The 17944-nt window shown below is 40.7% G+C and overlaps 1 pseudogene; it reads right to left on the bottom strand.

Moving 5' to 3' along the window:
- Window positions 1-5186: 5186 nt before the first annotated feature.
- LOC124672132 lies at window positions 5187-5524 on the bottom strand (annotated as a pseudogene).
- Between the last annotated feature and the right edge of the window lie 12420 nt (window positions 5525-17944).

Below are 17944 nucleotides of genomic sequence, written 5' to 3'. Positions count from 1 at the left end.
CGTTGGAGACGTATCAATCATTCATGTAATAGCTATAAGATTGTTAGGGGCATAGTACCTAGTATCCGTTATTAGTATTTTTGACATTGTTGAAACTTGTTATGCTTAATGCTTGCTTTGGTCCCGAGTGCCATGATATCATATTTGAACATGTTATTGATTCATGAGGATAATTATTGTTTTTGATCTTACCTGCAAGTTGTATACACATATCGTTGTCCAAAACCCGAGGCCCCAAACTGACAGAAATTGGGATAACCAGAGGGGATGGCTATGAGGTGAGGATCACGTGTGTTCACGGAGTGTTAACGCTTTGCTTCAGTGCTCTATTAAAAGGAGTACCTTAATTACCAGTAGATTCCCTTGAGGCCCGCTGGAAACGGCCTGGTAGGACAAAAGATGACGTGCGAATAAATAGGAACACACGCCTATGGTTACTTTATACTTGCATGCTTTTATCATTGTCACCTGCAAATGCCCATGTCTTGCTTATTATATGAATTATCTTATTCATGCGGTGCCCGTTCATCCATCCCTATGCCTACAGTATTTTAATCCTGGTGTCTACTGCAATCACCGCTACTGCTGTTTTTATTTCATTACTATTGTTACTTCACTACTGCTACTGCTATAAAACTGTTACTACTGGTAATCTGTTGCGAGCAAGTCTATTTCCAGGTGCAGGTGAATTGACAACTCATCTGTTAAAGCTTATAAATATTCTTTGGCTCCCCTTGCGTCCAATCAATAAATTTGGGTTTTACTTCCCTCGAAGACTGTTGCGATCCCCTATACTTGTGGGTCATCAAAAAAAAAATTTGTGGCGCCGTTGCCGGGGGGATAGCTTTATTTATAAGCCCACTTGAAGGTGATATTGTTCTCCGTAATTTATTTGTTATGGGGAAAGATTGTGAACGGAAATTCCCTATATTGCCATCCACTACAAGAAGAGGTACGACTCTGAACACCTCTGTTGCTCTTGATTCGCCATATGTGATGAGTAAGCTTTTTACTCCACCACATGCACATGCTACACATACTGCTACTTCTGCTGAATCTGAAAAATGCTTCTGATAATTTTGATGATGCTTCTATTGTGCTTGATAAGAGTGGTTCATTAGGTCCTTTCCTAGACACTACAATTGCTAGAGCTAAATAAATTGAAAACACTGAAATTCCTAATGAAAATATTGTTACACCCATTAGTTCACCTGAGTCTAGAGGGTGTTCTGGTGATGACATTGATGAAACTTATATTGAACTTGATGATGACTTCATTGAAGAATATCATCCTACTAGAGATGCAAGTGCTATTAAAAGTCTTTTGCAAGACGAGCTGTTAGATATAAACTGTCTCCTGATGCTAAGTTTGCCACATCTCCCATAAACATTAGAGATGAGGATTATGATTTCTCTCTGGATTTATCTTATATATCTATTGTTGAAAAGGAACCTTTTTGTGGTACTGAAAATGAAATTGCTATGAAATATATGAATGAACTCTCTGCTTTGAGCAATTTATTCTCTGCTGATATTAAGAAACACACTTACTTTATCACTAAAATTTTCCCTTTCTCTTTGAAAGGTGTAGCTAAAATTTGGTATGATAATCTGTCTCCTGGATCTATTGATAGTCATATTGGTTTGGTGAATGCTTTCTTTCAGAAATATTTCCTTGGTAGTGCTCAACACGCTGCTTTGCATAAAATCTTTGACTTTGTGCAGGTAGAAGGAGAGAAATTGCCTGAATCTTGGTAAGGTTTTGTTCTTTAATTAGAGCACTACCTAGACATACATTAGCTAAAAATGAACTCCTTGGTATATTCTATAATAGACTAACGGTTGAATCTAGGACATACCTGGATAGTTGTGCTGGTTGTGTTTTCAGGAAAAGAACTCCTGCTGAAGCTGAGGAATTATTAGCCAAAATAAGCCAAAATTATGATGATTGGACTATACATGAGCCAACACCAACACCGAAGAAAAGGGGAATTATTGAATTAAATGATGAAGTGATGAGGGAAGCCAAGAAATCTCTTAAGGAGAAGGGTATTAAATATGAAGATGTGAAGAATCTACCAACTATAGAAGAATTATGTAAGCCGATTCCTCGTCCTTCCACTATTGAGGTACACTCTCTCCAATGTTTTGATAATAGAGGTATTCCCTACTCCAAACCTCCTGATCAATGCTTAGATGAATTTCATAATTATATTGTTAAGCCAGATAACTTTAATAAGAGAGTGCAAAATCATATATTGGAAAATTATAGAGATATCAATTATTTGCATGATATTATGGAAAGAATCTCTAATGATGTTAGAATGCTTATTAAACATTTCCATATGGTTCAAACTCAAATTGATCAGCTCACTAAAGTGTAAAAAGATTTGCTACTTAATGCTTCTAGGGGAAAACATGCTTATGAAATAAGCACTAGAAGTGGTGCTTCTACTCAGGATCCTTTATATCCTGAGGGACATCCAAAAAGAATTGAACAAGATTCTCAACGAGCTAATGATATTAGGACTTAGTCTAAGAAAAAGAAGAAGAAACATAATATTTTTGTAGAATCTTCTGAACCTGCTAAAGATCCTGATAGTATATCTATCTCTGATGCTGAAACTTAAAGTGGTAATGATAAAAATGATACTTTTGATGAAGAAATTGAAGAGGATCCTGAAAAGCATACTAAGAATACAAAGTACACTAAGGAAGATTTCATTGCTAATAAACATGGTAGTGAGAGAGAACCTTGGGAGCAAAACCAAATGCATTTTCCTGATATGAAACAAAAATCAAAGGAAGAAGAACACTATAACAAGTTCTGCGAATGAATGAAACATTTATTTTTGCAAATTCCTTTAACTGATGCTATTAAACTGCCTCCTTACTCAAAATATATGAAAGATATTGTCTCTAATAAAAGGAAGATTCCTAATGAGGAAATCTCCACTATGCTTGCTAATTATTCTTTTAATGGCAAGGTTCCAAAGAAGCTTGGAGATCCAGTATACCCACTATTCCATGCTCCATCAAAAATAATTATGTTAAAACTGCTTTGTGTGACTTGGGAGCAAGAGTTAGTGTTATGCCTTTTTATCTCTATAGAAGACTTGATCTAGAAACTGATATATCCTTGCAAATGGCTGATAAGTCTACTACTATTCATGTTGGATATGTGAGGATGTTCATGTTCAAGTGGCTCATAATTGTATGATATTAACTGACTTTGTTGTGCTGGAAATGCCTGAAGATGATAATATGTCTATTATTATTGGGAGACCTTTTCTTAATACTGCAGGGGCTGCTATTGATTGCAACCAAGGGAAAGTAACTTTTAATGTTAATGACAAGGAGCACACAGTTTATTTTCCCAAGAAGATTCATAGAAAATATGGTCTAAATTCAATTATTAACATTGAGACCATCCAGATTGGGAAATTCCATTTGCCTATGCCAATGCCAAAGAAAGAGAATGATATTGTCATGATTGGGATTATGCCTATCAAGATTGAGGTAACATAATCATTTAGTGAAATGCAAAGTTTTGTTTCATACAAAATTGTTTTGGTAACAAGACTTGATCAACCTTGTTAACAAAGTTATTTTGAATGAATGAAACTATGTTTTCACCTATGTACCACTGATTAATTTCATATTAGAATGTTTTAGAATTTCTGTAGACTTGGTTTTGAGTTTCTTTGTCACCATTCCATAATTTTTTTCCTGTGTTAGATTCATTATTCAAATTATAGAAATTTTCCAAAAATAAAGTTTCTCGAAAAATTCCAAAAACTTCTACAAAAAATTTACGCATAAAAAGGGGCAGAGAGGCACCTGGGGCAACCCAGGGGGACCCAGAAGGCCACCACACCATGTGGAGGCGCAGGCACACCCTGTCCACGCCCAGGCATGGTGTGGGGCCCCTGGCCCTCCACTTACTCCTCAACCTGCCATTCCACTCTCTCTCCCAAAAAACACACCAATATTTCTCAAACTCGTGTTCTTGTTGTTCTTGCTCATGATTTTCGATCTCCTTGCTCAGCCCATCTTTCCTGCTGAGATATGGAGCATTTTCTCTCCGGTATGTGACTCCTCCGATTATCCAAGTAGAATTTTTTTAGTGGAGTATTTCTTGAGTATTTTGCTTCTATAGGTGACATGTTAAGTGAGCTTGCATGCTTCTATTATGCTTAGATAAGTTTTTTTAACGCATGTTTAGTCCTCTTACAAGTCTGTATAGTGTTCTCCTTCATTTGTTTGTCTTTAAATCATTTTTATGAGATTTGCTAAAAATATCGAAGAAGAAGGATGGATAATCATACCTATGGAGAAATCTTTGAGAGAGAAGCACCAAGGTCAACAAGGCCTTCAAGATCAACATGCTCAATTTAGGCCATCCTATAATGAAGATCTTATTGCACCAAGCATTGGTGAGAGGGATGATGGAGATGCACATCCATCTACTTTCCCTTGTACTAACTTTATGAGAGATGCAGGGATCTATGAGGATTTCTTGCTCCTTGTTAGCAGGGTTGGTTTGACTACACGAGAGTGGATTTGGTGATCAGGGGGGTACGTGAGCACCCCCTAGACACCGTTAGATTTGCTTTTAGATTGGATATCCGCGAGTAGATACTCACGGCCATCAAACGGCCGTGAAATTCCCCACGGAACCCCGAACACCAAATCGCATCTCCTACCTCCGCCTACCACCGCCAGAGGCGCGCCGCATGTCGTCCCTGGGCGCTAAATGTCGTCGCCCCGCCCGGACGCTCCTGGGCACCGGTGGAGAGCTTGGCATCGAGGAAGGGGTCGCCCGTGCAGCCGACGCGGCTGGGGTCGCGGTCGTCGCCGCCGGCGGCGGCGTCGGTGCTGAAGGTGCGCCACTCGGAGCCCTCGTCGATGAAGTGCGCGTCGAGGATACCCGCTCGTCCGTGGCCAAGCTCTTCATGGTTGCTGCTGCTGCCGCGTGCGCGAGCTCGTCTCGATTTGGGCCACGGAATCATGTACAAGGACTTCACAGGTTCACATCTACCAAACTAGCACTTTCATCTACCAAACTCTGGCACCAGCACTGCTCGGCGCATGGCGTGGCGTGGCTAGCCAGAAATTAACAGGGTAAAAGACTGAAGATCTATCTACAGGTGGAGGGAGCGCATGCCGTGGCGTGTCGATCGGCTTCAGTCCGCCACCGCATTGCCGCCACGGCTCACAACCCACGGATGCCTGAGGACTTGCTCGGCGGAGAGCCTCCGGGAGACGTCCCTGCAGAGCATGCGGCGCAGGAGGTCCTTGGCCTCAGGCGAGATGTTCGCGAACGCGCGGGCGGGAAGCGCAGGGTGCCGCGGAGCACGGCCTCGAAGATCTCGGGCGCGGTGGCGCCGTAGAAGGGGACGGTCCCGGAGAGCATCATGTACAGCACCACCCCGGCGCTCCACACGTCCACCTTCTCGCCGTACTCCCTCCAGGCGACCACCTCTGGCGCGACGTAGTACGGCGTGCCGACCAGCCCTGCCATCGCCGTGGAGATGCTCGTCCGCCATGGCCTCCCCCTCGAGCTCCCGCAGATTCGATTTGGGCCGCCATGGTCGGGTTCTTGGAGCCAGTAGACTCGATTTGGAACTCCGCTTCTCCTGTAGCCGGGATTTGGGAGATTGGGGATTTCTTTCTCTCCAATTTTGTTCTCACGGAAAGTAAACGGTGTTAGACACGTGGCAGCCAGTTAGGGGGTGCTCACGTACCCCCCTGATCACCGAGCTTCATCCGTTGACTACATATACGAATGATGAGAGTGACCAATATGTTTTGCTCACTAAGAATTTTGTTGAGAGTTTTTTCCTTTCATAACTCTGTCTTCAGGCCATATGTTGAATTTAGAATCTATAATAGGCCTATTACCATGACCTTGTCAAGATTTTGTGGTATCATAGGTATTGCTATGTTTGGGATAGCGAAGAAGATCAAATACCGACCCCTGATTTGCTGGAGCTCTACCGAGAGGTGACAAATGATGATTACCGCATAGGCCAGCGTGGAAAGATAAGGAACATTCAACTCCCAGCCATTCGATACTTTGCTTATTATCTTGCCACTAGTATTCTTGGTAGGGAAAATACTAGTAATATTTCACATTATCATTTGGCTTTTCTAGCTACTGCGCTCAATAATGGTAATAAGTACAACCTTGGTGCTCTCATTGCTCGTCGCTTAGCTGATACATGACCCATCTATGGAGGAATTATTACTGCACGTATTATAGCTGCTTTGGATCTTCCTGTTGATCCAAATGATGTATTTTTGGCACCGCAGAGACTTGATCTTCCTTCTATGAAAGTCCATAAATTTATTATTGCTGACTCTTGTGCATAAGGTCTAGTTTATAGAATGTTATTTACTGATGGAGATGAAAGGGAAGTTCCCCCGCCGCAACCTAGTTTGTTTAATATTCGCAGGAGGCCGTGGTCGCGCTCAAAGGAGGAGTTCGACGAGCAGCTGCGTCTGCTTGGGTTCCATGGGCAGCACTAGGAGGAGGAGGCAGCCACTAATGACTATGTCCTGCATTACACCGGGGCGACCTCGAGTTCATATTAGGACGAAGGTGCTTCTTCGTCGTATTATGGAGGCGTCACTTCTTGCCCCTCCTGAGATTGATCTCCACTTAGGCAAAAAGCCTTAGCTTGGGGGGAGGTATACCGACATCTCCCTCATTGATACATTATATTACGTCAGAACTTTGTGTATCCATGTTTCACTTTCTTTTGTTATTGTTCTTGTTTAGTTTATTTCTGTATTTTCTCTTTTATAGAATTTTGGAAGTTGTTACCTCTGTAATAACCTCTCTTTATCCTTTTTATTTCATTTTTGTGCCAAGGATAGCCTCTAATAGGAGGGAGGTAAGATTTGGGGAAGTTGCTATCCCGAAACAGATTCTGTGCTGTCACCAAAGAAATTCGTATTCCCAGCGAAAACGTCGTATTGAGCTGATAATGTTTGAGCATATGCCCCAGATTATTATCTAACTTTCAGTAGTTTTGCACTTCTCGATTTGAGCAACAGAATATTTTCAAAAAAATCAATCTTTGCCTCCTGTTCTGTGTTGGCAGAATTCTGCCACTATTTGCATTTGTATATCTATGTTCGTTTTCTTTCTTTTGTTGTTCTTGTTTTGTTTCTACTTTCCAAAACACAAAAAGAGCAAAAATATTTCTGTTGTTTCTCTTTATTTGGTTCTTTAGTTTCTAAGTTTTAGTTTATTTCATTTTCTAGTTATGGTTTGCTATTCAAAAATCCAAAAATATTTTGCTTTGTTTGATGATTCAAAATCAAAAACCCAAAAAATATTTGTTGTTCTTCTTTGGTTTTGTAAAGTTTACTGCAGAGTTCAACAGTCTTCCGTGACTCCATTGGAGCTTGGTTATCATTTCATATTAGTCAATCCACACAAGTGAAGGATAATAATGATGATCTATGACAATTTGAGATGTGGTGAGAGGCTGGTATGAACTCTATTTGTTTTCCTTTTTGTACATATACTCATTTATGTGGATATTATTAGTTTGTTCGTGTAATGTGTATGTTATTTAATGATGCTTAGTAGTTTTTGCTCTCTGATGATTAGTTCCAATTTGCTAATAGTAGGTAATATCTTATATAGATGTTTGCTTGCATTGCTCTATTCATAAAATGGTATGACATTGTTGTATCCTCCTCTGAATGTTTCATTAAATCGACTTGGCACATGCTCACGCATGTATAAGACTAAATAAAAGTCATTTAGGCCTCGATGATTTATTTTGCCTTGGAGTTCTTGTATTACTTTTATGCTTCTGCTAATTTTGTTCTATCGCAAGCATGATTATGACAGTTACTGCTTTCTTGATTGTCGCTTCTCAGTCTATTGCTAGTCTTCACTTGTACTGAGTATGAGCTCTACTCGTGCATCCAACTCCCAAAAACCGAAGTTTGCCAACTGTGTCCACCATACATACCTATATGTGGTATTTCACCGCCACTCCAAAGTGAATTGCTTGTGTGCTACCTTTAAAACCTTCCAAATATTATTACCTATTTTGTGTTTTGTTTTAGCTCATGAGAAAGTGTTGAATGCTTTATCATCTCTTTCATGTTTATTATGGCTTCACACTTTTACTAGCATGCACAATCTGCTAGTCCTTAATATTGCAAAAAAAGAGCATGCCCGGGTGCCGACCCACTAAATATAAATTAAACCAATAACCAAAATCTCCTAACACTATGTACTTGAGAAATCATGAACTTAGCTTGTTTAAACAAATGAGAAGATGAACTTTATTATTCTCTCTATGGGAGCCGCTCTTGAAGCCTTTAAACATGAAAGGATGATAAATCATTTGATACCAGTTGTTGACATACACATACATACCTCTCAAAATATATTTTCAACACCTCTATTTTATTCAAAATAAAAAGCTCTAGCACATGAGTAATCTTGCTTCCCTCTGCGTAGGGCCAATCTTTTATTTTTTTATGTTGAGTCACCATCCTTTCTTTAAACATCTTCTCGAAAGCATAGCTATCATTCTTAGTGTAATATGCTTGTCCCGGAATAAGATTAATTGTGGTATAACTGTGATACTTGTATCTTTCGATATTTTTACTTTTAGTCTTCTCTTGGACTTCAGAGGTGCCTTGGCATTTATGTTTTGCTCCACAAATAAGGGCAAGCGAGATACCACTTTATCATATCATATTATGAGCATTGCAATCCTGTAGATACTTATGTTTCATCTTGCTTATTATTGTGTTGGTATATTTTCATAGCTTGCATGACTATTGAGTAGCCTTAGTTGCATACTTCTTATTATAAATTGCCTAAGTGCTTGATCATATAGTGAGAATATATATATCATATGAAGCAAATAGGATCGTGAAAGTTTCTTTTATCGCACTCAGTTGTCACTGAATTAATTGAGAACAAGCAATAAGCTAAGCTTGGGGGAGTTGATACGTCCAAAACGTATATACTTTCCCGAATACTTTTGTTGTTGTTGTTTCCCTCTAATTTATGTGTTTTGAATACAACTAACATGGACTAACGTTGTTTTCAGCTGAATTGCTTTGGTGTCTCGTTTTTGTGCAGAAATCCAATTTTCAGGAAAATTCCCGGAAAATATCGCAAAGTCCATATTTTACACGAAGACTCACGGAGCCAGAAGACGAGACGGACAAGAGCCACGGAGGGCCCATACCATGCCTAGGAGCGGGCCACCCTGGTCGTGCCTAGGGGTGGTGTGGCCGCCTCGGGAGCCCCCTCGGCCTCTCCTCCTGGCTATATAAAAGCATCTGACCTGGAAACAAAGGGGGGTTCGAAGTTTTTCCAGAAAGGGTTCCGCTGCTCCGCCGCCACCAGAAACCCCAATCCGGGAACCAGAAACTCCGTTCTGGCACCCTGCCGGGACGGGGAATTTGAGGAGATCATCGCCATCATCCTCGCCGACGCCTCTCCATCAACCGTCCATGATTTCCCCATCCATGTGTGACTAATTACCCCGTTGTAGGATGTAGGGGATGGTAGGGATTGGATGAGATCATTCATGTAATAGCTATAAGATTGTTAGGGGCATAGTGCCTAGTATCGGCTATTAGTATTTTTGACATTGTTGCAATTTATTATGCTTAATGCTTGTCACATTGGACCCGAGTGCTATGATCTCAGATTTGAGCACGTTATTGATTCATGAGGATAATTATTGGTTTTGATCTTACCTGCAAGTTGTATACACATATCGTTGTCTCGAACCCGAGACCCCAAAGTGACAGAAATTGGGATAACCGGAGGGGATGGCTATGATGTGAGGATCACATGTGTTCATGAGTGTTAATGTTTTGCTCCGGTGCTCTATTAAAAGGAGCACCTTAATTACCAGTAGATTTCCTTGAGGCCCCGCTGCAAACGGGCTGGTAGGACAAAAGATGTCGTGCAAGTTTCTCCTTGCGAGCACGTACGACTAAATAGGAACACACACCTATGGTTACTTTATACTTGGATCTTTTATCATTGTTACCTGCAAATGCCCATGTCTTGCTTATTATATGAATTATCTTACTCATGCGGCGCCCGTTCATCCATACCTATGCCTACAGTTCTTTAATCCTGCTGTCTACTGCAATCACCGCTGCTGCTGTTTTTATTTCATTACTGTTGTTACTTCACTACTGCTACTGCTATAAAACGGTTACTACTAATAAACTCTTGCGAGCAAGTCTATTTCCAGGTGCATCTGAATTGACAACTCATCTGTTAAAGCTTATACATATTCTTTGGCTCCTCTTGTGTCGAATCAATAAATTTAGGTTTTACTTCCCTCGAAGACTGTTGTGATCCCCTATACTTGTGGGTCATCAATGGTCCCCTTTGTGCTCTTATTTTCCTCTCTCTCTCTCTCTCCTCTCTCTTGTCTTCCTTCTTATATCTCCCTGGATTGCCACAACTGCTAGTGCAAGCACTGCCCAAGAGCTTTCCCGGGCTCAATCGGATGGAGCCACACGGACGAAGGACAGGTGGGGGGCGCGAGCGGCCAATGGACGGCCACGGGCTGCGTGCCGACGTACTTGATGGTGGCGTGACAGCTCGGGCAGCGAGTTGTCACTCCCGCCGGCCTCTGCCGGTCCGCGCCATGGTGACGCATAGGGGCGCAGGCGCCTCGCCTGCTCCCCACGCAGGTCCTAACATGTCTTGTTAGGCTCACCTGACCCCACTCCCTACGCGTCTGGCTAAGGAGAGGCGGTGCCACGATCCTTCCCGGGGCAGTCCGGACCACGCCCTGGCCTGGCTGCCCCACTCTTTCGTCCTCAGCCCATATGTGGTGACCCGGCATACCACTGCATGGTGTAGTATGCAAGTCTGATATAACACCAATGAAACACCGTTCCACTAGTATTATATCGCTCAGAGTGGTACAACAGAAACATATGCGGGTCCAAGGTATGTCTATACAATTACACACAGACTCTGTTACATAAGATCATCACAGCCTCCTACTTTACAATGAGGTAAAACTGCAAATAAACTCCAGAAGAACGACTCGTAGTCTAATCCTAACACGAACTCTATTTGTGGAGTATTTAACTAGCTACAGAGGCTATAAATAGATTCTAGCTAAATAGGAGCTAAGTTTAGGAAGCTAGTTCCCTTCTATTGCTAATCTAGGTTTTCTCCTTGTTGGAGGTAGTGTTTGACTCATCTGATAGGGTCTTGTCCCTTGAAGTAGTTATTGACTCCTCGGCCCTCGAGTTGCACTGTAGATCCTCCTTCGATGCCTCCATATCTAAGCAGGGGATTTAAGAGTGGGATGAGTACGAGCGTACTCAACAAGTTCATTATAGGAAAGAGGTGTTTAATGCACTAGCTACGGCATTAGACCAGAAAGTCTAATACCAATGCAGGTTTTCATAATCATTTCTTCAAAAGGTTGCTTTTATTCAGAAGAACTATGTCCGTCAGCCTTCACCGGTTTACTAGAACTTCATGAAGTTCCTTTCCGGCAGCGTTCGCAGTTCCAAAACCCAGAACATGGAGTGACTGGTCACGATTCATTACACTCTGCAGAGGTGTGTTGCTTTACCCATAAGAGATCTTAACCTTGGTGCCAACCGGGCAATTTCCCCGTCCACACTTCCTTTGGTGTGAGGCCCAGTATAAGGTCATAGCCAATCATATTCCTCCGCTACCTCGCACACCCACCCTTTGATGCAAACCCCGACCCTGGGTCCTCGCTGGTGTACTTACTCCAATTAAGGATGGCCCCCGACCGCGACAACAGTTCTGGGATCTAACCATATACTCCTTCGCCGGTAGATGCAACCCATCATAGACCGCATTACCGTGGGGAATTAGAGTGGGATCCCCACCCTCAAGTTGCTCCGCAAGACACAACTGCTACGGTATGCACTGCATTACCGTGGGGAATTAGAGTGGGATCCCCACCCTCAAGTTGTTCTGCCAGACACAACTGCTACGGTAAGCGCATCCGTTGATGTACGAGAGGTGGAAATACAATTGACTAGTCCGTCCCATTCCAGATCTTATGGTTAACACGAGTTTTACGGCACAAGAATCACCGGACGACATTTGTTGTTTAATCCTAGATGGATATAAACCCTTGCAATGGAACCTCCACCATATCAACACATACCATAGTTCCATTGCCAACCACATAGTCATATTCATAATTATGAAAATAGTTCTTTTGATTTTCATGCAAGAGTGATAAGCATAGTACTTTGCAAGTAATTTGATAAAAATAATCAAATGACATGAGCAAGCGATGAACTTGCCTTTCTTGACTGCAAGATTATGCAGGCAGGGTCTTCGATACGCAATAACTCCAAATTCTGAAATAGCATCATCGTCCGGTAAGACGATGTTTAAAAGATTGGCAAGGATGCAATAATGCAGAAATATGAGATGCAATCGCTCTAAACGTGACCTAACCCCGATGATTGAGGATTAGTGAGTTGTAATGCTTGGTTTAGGGTGTGTTGCACTTTTAGATGGTTCACAAACAAGGTTCTTATTGAGGTTTGATTACTTGGTATTATAAACAAGTAGTAGAATGTATAATAACAATCAAACACACCAGGGCATAGTAATTGTAAAATAAATGAAGAGCAGTTGTCAATTTTAAGTCATGTAGTGCATGGTTGATGATTACTTGTTATATACTTCAAAAGAATTACTTTTGAAGAACATATTCTTTAATAAAGAACAAGTATGACAATTGGGTTTGTGAGGTTCTATGGTTTCCTATGATTGCAACTAGTTGTTAGAGTAAGTCTTAGATGGATCACAACAGAGTTGGATTCATCAATAGCTAGAGATCATATGGTTTTAGTGAAGCAGATCATAAGCAATTTATTATATATAGGTGCTATCAAGGTTGGTATACCTTGTTGGTGATAGTTAGCTAGGGTTCATGGATCCTTATAAGTAGGGTTGATGTCTACTCCCTATTTTCTTCTAAAGAATAACTTTTGAAGAACATACTTCTTAAATAGTAAGAAGTATAGCAATTAGGGTTGAGGTGGTCTAGGTTTTACTGTTGGTTCTATTAAGTAAGGAATAATTGGCTCCTAAATAGGATGGTTCATAATTATCCAACACTAGTAGGGTTTAGTGGAGTATGGTATGTAAGATAAAACATTGGACATAGTTGCTATGAGGATTCATCACCAAGGTGTGATGCTTAATATGGTTAGTTAAAGATGGTGACCTTGGTAATAGGAATTAAGGTTGGTCTTATTTGATCATTAGGTTTTTAAGATGAATGATGCGTGCAGTTGACACACGTCCGTTGGGAACCCCAAGAGGAAGGTGTGATGCGTACAGTAGCAAGTTTTCCCTCAGTAAGAAACCAAGGTTATCGAACCAGTAGGAGTCAAGGAACACGTGAAGGTTGTTGGTGGCGGAGTGTAGTGCGGCGCAACACCGTGGATTCCGACGCCAACGTGGAACCCGCACAACACAATCAAAGTACTTTGCCCCAACGTAACGATGAGGTTGTCAATCTCACCGGCTTGCCGTAAACAAAGGATTAACCGTATAGTGTGGAAGATGATGTTTGTTTGCGAAGAACAAGTAAAGAACAAGTATTGCAAGTAGATTGTATTTCAGATGTAAAGAATGGACCGGGGTCCACAGTTCACTAGTGGTGTCTCTCCCATAAGATAAATAGCATGTTGGGTGAACAAATTACAGTTGGGCAATTGACAAATAGAGAGGGCATAACAATGCACATACATATCACGATGACTACTATGAGATTTAATCAGGGCATTATGACAAAGTACATAGACCGCTATCCAGCATGCATCTATGCCTAAAATGTCCACCTTCGGGTTAGCATCCGCACCCCTTCCAGTATTAAGTTGCAAACAACAGACAATTGCATTAAGTATGGTGCGTAATGTAATCAACACAAATATCCTTAGACAAAGCATTGATGTTTTATCCCTAGTGGCAACAAGACATCCACAACCTTAGAACTTTCCGTCACTCGTCCCGCATTCAATGGAGGCATGAACCCACTATCGAGCATAAATACTCCCTCTTGGAGTTACAAGTATCAACTTGGCCGGAGCCTCTACTAGCAACGGAGAGCATGCAAGAACATAAACAACACATATGATAGATTGATAATCAACTTGACATAGTATTCCATATTCATCGGATCCCAACAAACACAACATGTAGCATTACAAATAGATGATCTTGATCATGATAGGCAGCTCACAAGATCTAATATGATAGCACAATGAGGAGAAGACAACCATCTAGCTACCGCTATGGACCCATAGTCCAGGGGTGAACTACTCACACATCAATCCGGAGGCGATCATGGCGATGAAGAGTCCTCCGGGAGATGATTCCCCTCTCCGGCAGGGTGCCGGAGGCGATCTCCTGAATCCCCCGAGATGGGATTGGCAACGGCGGCGTCTCTGGAAGGTTTTCTGTATCGTGGCTCTCGGTACAGGGGGTTTCGTGACGAAGGCTTTAAGTAGGCGGAAGGGTAAGGTTGGAGGCGGCGCGGGGGCCCCACACCATAGGGCGGCGCGGGCCCCCCTTTGGCCGCGCCGGCCTATGGTCTGGCCACCTCGTGGCCCCACTTCGTATCCCCTTCGGTCTTCTGGAAGCTTCGTGGAAAAATAAGACCCTGGGCGTTGATTTCGTCCAATTCCGAGAATATTTCCTTTGTAGAATTTCTGAAACAAAAAACAACATAAAAGAGCAACTGGCTCTTCGGCATCTCGTCAATAGGTTAGTGCCGGAAAATGCATAATAATGACATAAAGTGTGTATAAAACATGTGAGTATTGTCATAAAAGTAGCATGGAACATAAGAAATTATGGATACGTTTGAGACGTATCAATGAACATATGAGATGCTAATTTAGTAGTGATAGGGTTTCTACATTTTATGTGGTCATGGCAAATATTTAATTGCTATAATGGTTCTATGTCTACTATTGAAGTAACATGATCACATTTTAACTTGGGGTTTAGGTTTGGAAACCATTTAGGGTTCATATGAAGTAATGGAGCTAAGGTTCCAAATTGAATTAGGGTTTTGGGTTTCACATGAAATGATAGGGTTGTAATATCATTCAATAAGGAATTAGGGCTTCCTAATTACCATATAGTTCTATGATTAATAACTTTATTATAAAGTGGAAGTTATTAATAACTTTGAAATAAAAAAATAATATTACATTGGGGCTTTTTATTATTTTTAATGAATTAATAATTAAGGTAATTATTAATCAGGGTTTAAATCCCTCTAATAAGGATTTAATCAATTAACAAATAAAGAAAATTAGTTTTAAGGTTTTCTTTATTTATTTACTGGTTTTTATTTAATTTGGAAAGTTTTCCTAATTATTGAATTTTTAATTCAATTAAGAATAAAAGAAAAGGCTTAATTATTAAGTTTAAAACAATTAAATTTTTATTAAAAATAAAAATTTTATATTATATTTTTATTTGATAGAGTTTACTTTTCTAAGAATTTTGATATCTCATTTGTATTTTTTGGAATTATAATGAATTTTCTATATTCATTTAAAGTTTTAGCAATTTATAGAATTGAAATAAAACGAAAATTACTAAAACTACCGCCCTAAACTTACCCTCAGTCACGGACATGTGGGGTCTGGCTGAGTCAGCTGCCTCGTTGGCAGTTGACTGGGTCATACCAGTGTTTGGACCCCACTGCCACCTCACCTCGCCGGTCAACTCGCCGTCGGCGAGTCAACCAACGAGGGCGACGCCGATTTTTGGACTACTGAGACGTGAAACTAGCATTTTCCGGACCCCGACAACTCACTGAGTCCGATGGTGGGGTTGGTTGCTCGATTCGACCACCGGAGCATCGCCAGCGAGCATGGCCGCGGTGGTTCAACTCCGGCCAAGTAGCTCTATGGAGCTACGCACCACGGATTGATGCAATCTAGGTATCAATAGAAGCGCAAGCTCACCGTGGTTCCGTCGAGATGGTCAGCGAGGATGGGGAAGGTTTAGTTCGCCGGAATTTGGTGTCGCCGGTGTCGGAGAAGATGATCTCGCCGGCGTCGATTTCGGTGCCTAAGCTTGGCTCGGGAAGGCTTCCATCGCCGGCGATGAAGGTCACCGGTGAGGTCCAGGGTTTCGGTGTGGAGGAAAATGGGACAGCGAGGAAGAAGAGAACGCCTAGGGTTCGTCTAGGGTTTTTATATGGCGCCAGAAGCGATCCTCGTCACATCGTCGAGCAAGGGGAGGCTGCCAGCGCGAGGGAGAAGAGCTTCACGGCGTTGTGCTGCTCTCCAGCTCACTGAGAGGATGAGGACGACTTCGTCCCGAGATATTTAGACGAAGAGGTATGGGCTGCTAGGTGGGCTCGTGCTGATGGGCTCCTACTGGGCTGCTCGGCTAGGTAAGTCTTTCTCCTATTTTTCTTTTCTGTTTTTTTATTTCCCTGTTTTATATTTATCCATTTAAATTCATATTGGAATTTTATTTATTTTTGCAGATCTTTCAATTGTTAATTTTTTTAAGATCTGGTGCAATGATTATTACACCAATATTTCATTTGAAACAATTATTTTGTATTAGATTATATTGCATATTGGTGATTTATTCAAAATAGCAATTAGACATGAATTATTATTATTTTTTTCACTTTGATTTCCTTTTTAATATGAATTCAATTTAATTTAGAAATATAAGAGTTGATACTTTCTTCTCAAGGTATTTCTGAAGTTGTTGTTATGTCTTATGTCCTATTTGAGGAATTAATCACTTGCATGTTATTTCATGTGAGCAATATTTTATTAGGGTTTTGTAGGTTCGATGATAACCCATATCAAAATTAACATTAGTGTTATGGTCTATTAACACTTTGAAATACCTAGGGTAGATATTACTCTCCTCAAGGTTGGGTCTTAATTATATAGATAAGTGGTTGATAATCACACTTATGGTTTTAATTATAAGATGTATCACAAGAGTTTTCCCAGGTTTAATAATTGTAGCTTAAGATTTTATTAATGTGCCATACTAGGGTTCTAATGATATTTACCTAATGGCAATTGGTTTGAATCTCAATTATGGCCTAGGTTTATATTATGATCACCATAGTGATGCATAAACTAGGATTGAGATATACTTCTAGTTTGTAGAGTTGAGATGACATCATATTGCATTTGCTAGGGTTTAATCTCCCCTAACCAAGGTAATATGGTTAGTTGCTTAATTGTTTCTGTTCTCCTTTAATTACTAAGGACTTGAGAATTGGCTTTATCATATACCAATAGATTTCTATTATATCCTTAATCTATTGTTAAAGTAACTAAAGTAGCTATATTTCTTTTTATAGCTAACTTTGGTTATAATGATGAATGGTTTCTCACCATATAAATTATAGGCTTTAACTCTAAGTTTTTCTTATGTGCTTATATCCTCTACTTCAAGTTCTTAGGGTTTATGATCACTACACAATTTATAATGATCAAGGTTTGGCTTCCTAAGTTATCTCTCAAGAATTAGGTTTCTCACTCCCAAGATTAAGTATTGTCTTGATCAACTAGATATAGTTTCTTTCTTATATTATCATGAATGGATATGGTTACCTCAATAATTTATATCCTAGGAGAATGCCTGAGATAATAACTTATAGTTCTAGCTACTTAAGGAATGATGATTTAATCATCAGGACATATGGATAGTTCTCTCCCTTACATTTAAGTGTTGTCTCAACTATCTTGAGTATAACACCATAAGTTGAGCTCTTACATATAGGTATAGTTATTCTAGGGTTTATGGTGTACTGCTAATATTTCTTTAGGTATCTCAACTAAGGATTCAATTGACTAGCTTAATTGAATTAATCTTATCCTTATTTCTTTAACTCGGGGACATGGTCTTATT

Source organism: Lolium rigidum, chromosome 7 (assembly GCF_022539505.1).
Source record: "Lolium rigidum isolate FL_2022 chromosome 7, APGP_CSIRO_Lrig_0.1, whole genome shotgun sequence".
In the NCBI taxonomy this organism is placed as follows: domain Eukaryota; kingdom Viridiplantae; phylum Streptophyta; class Magnoliopsida; order Poales; family Poaceae; genus Lolium; species Lolium rigidum.
Note: the sequence above shows the minus strand (reverse complement) of the source record. Positions and strands in the feature narration are given on the sequence as shown.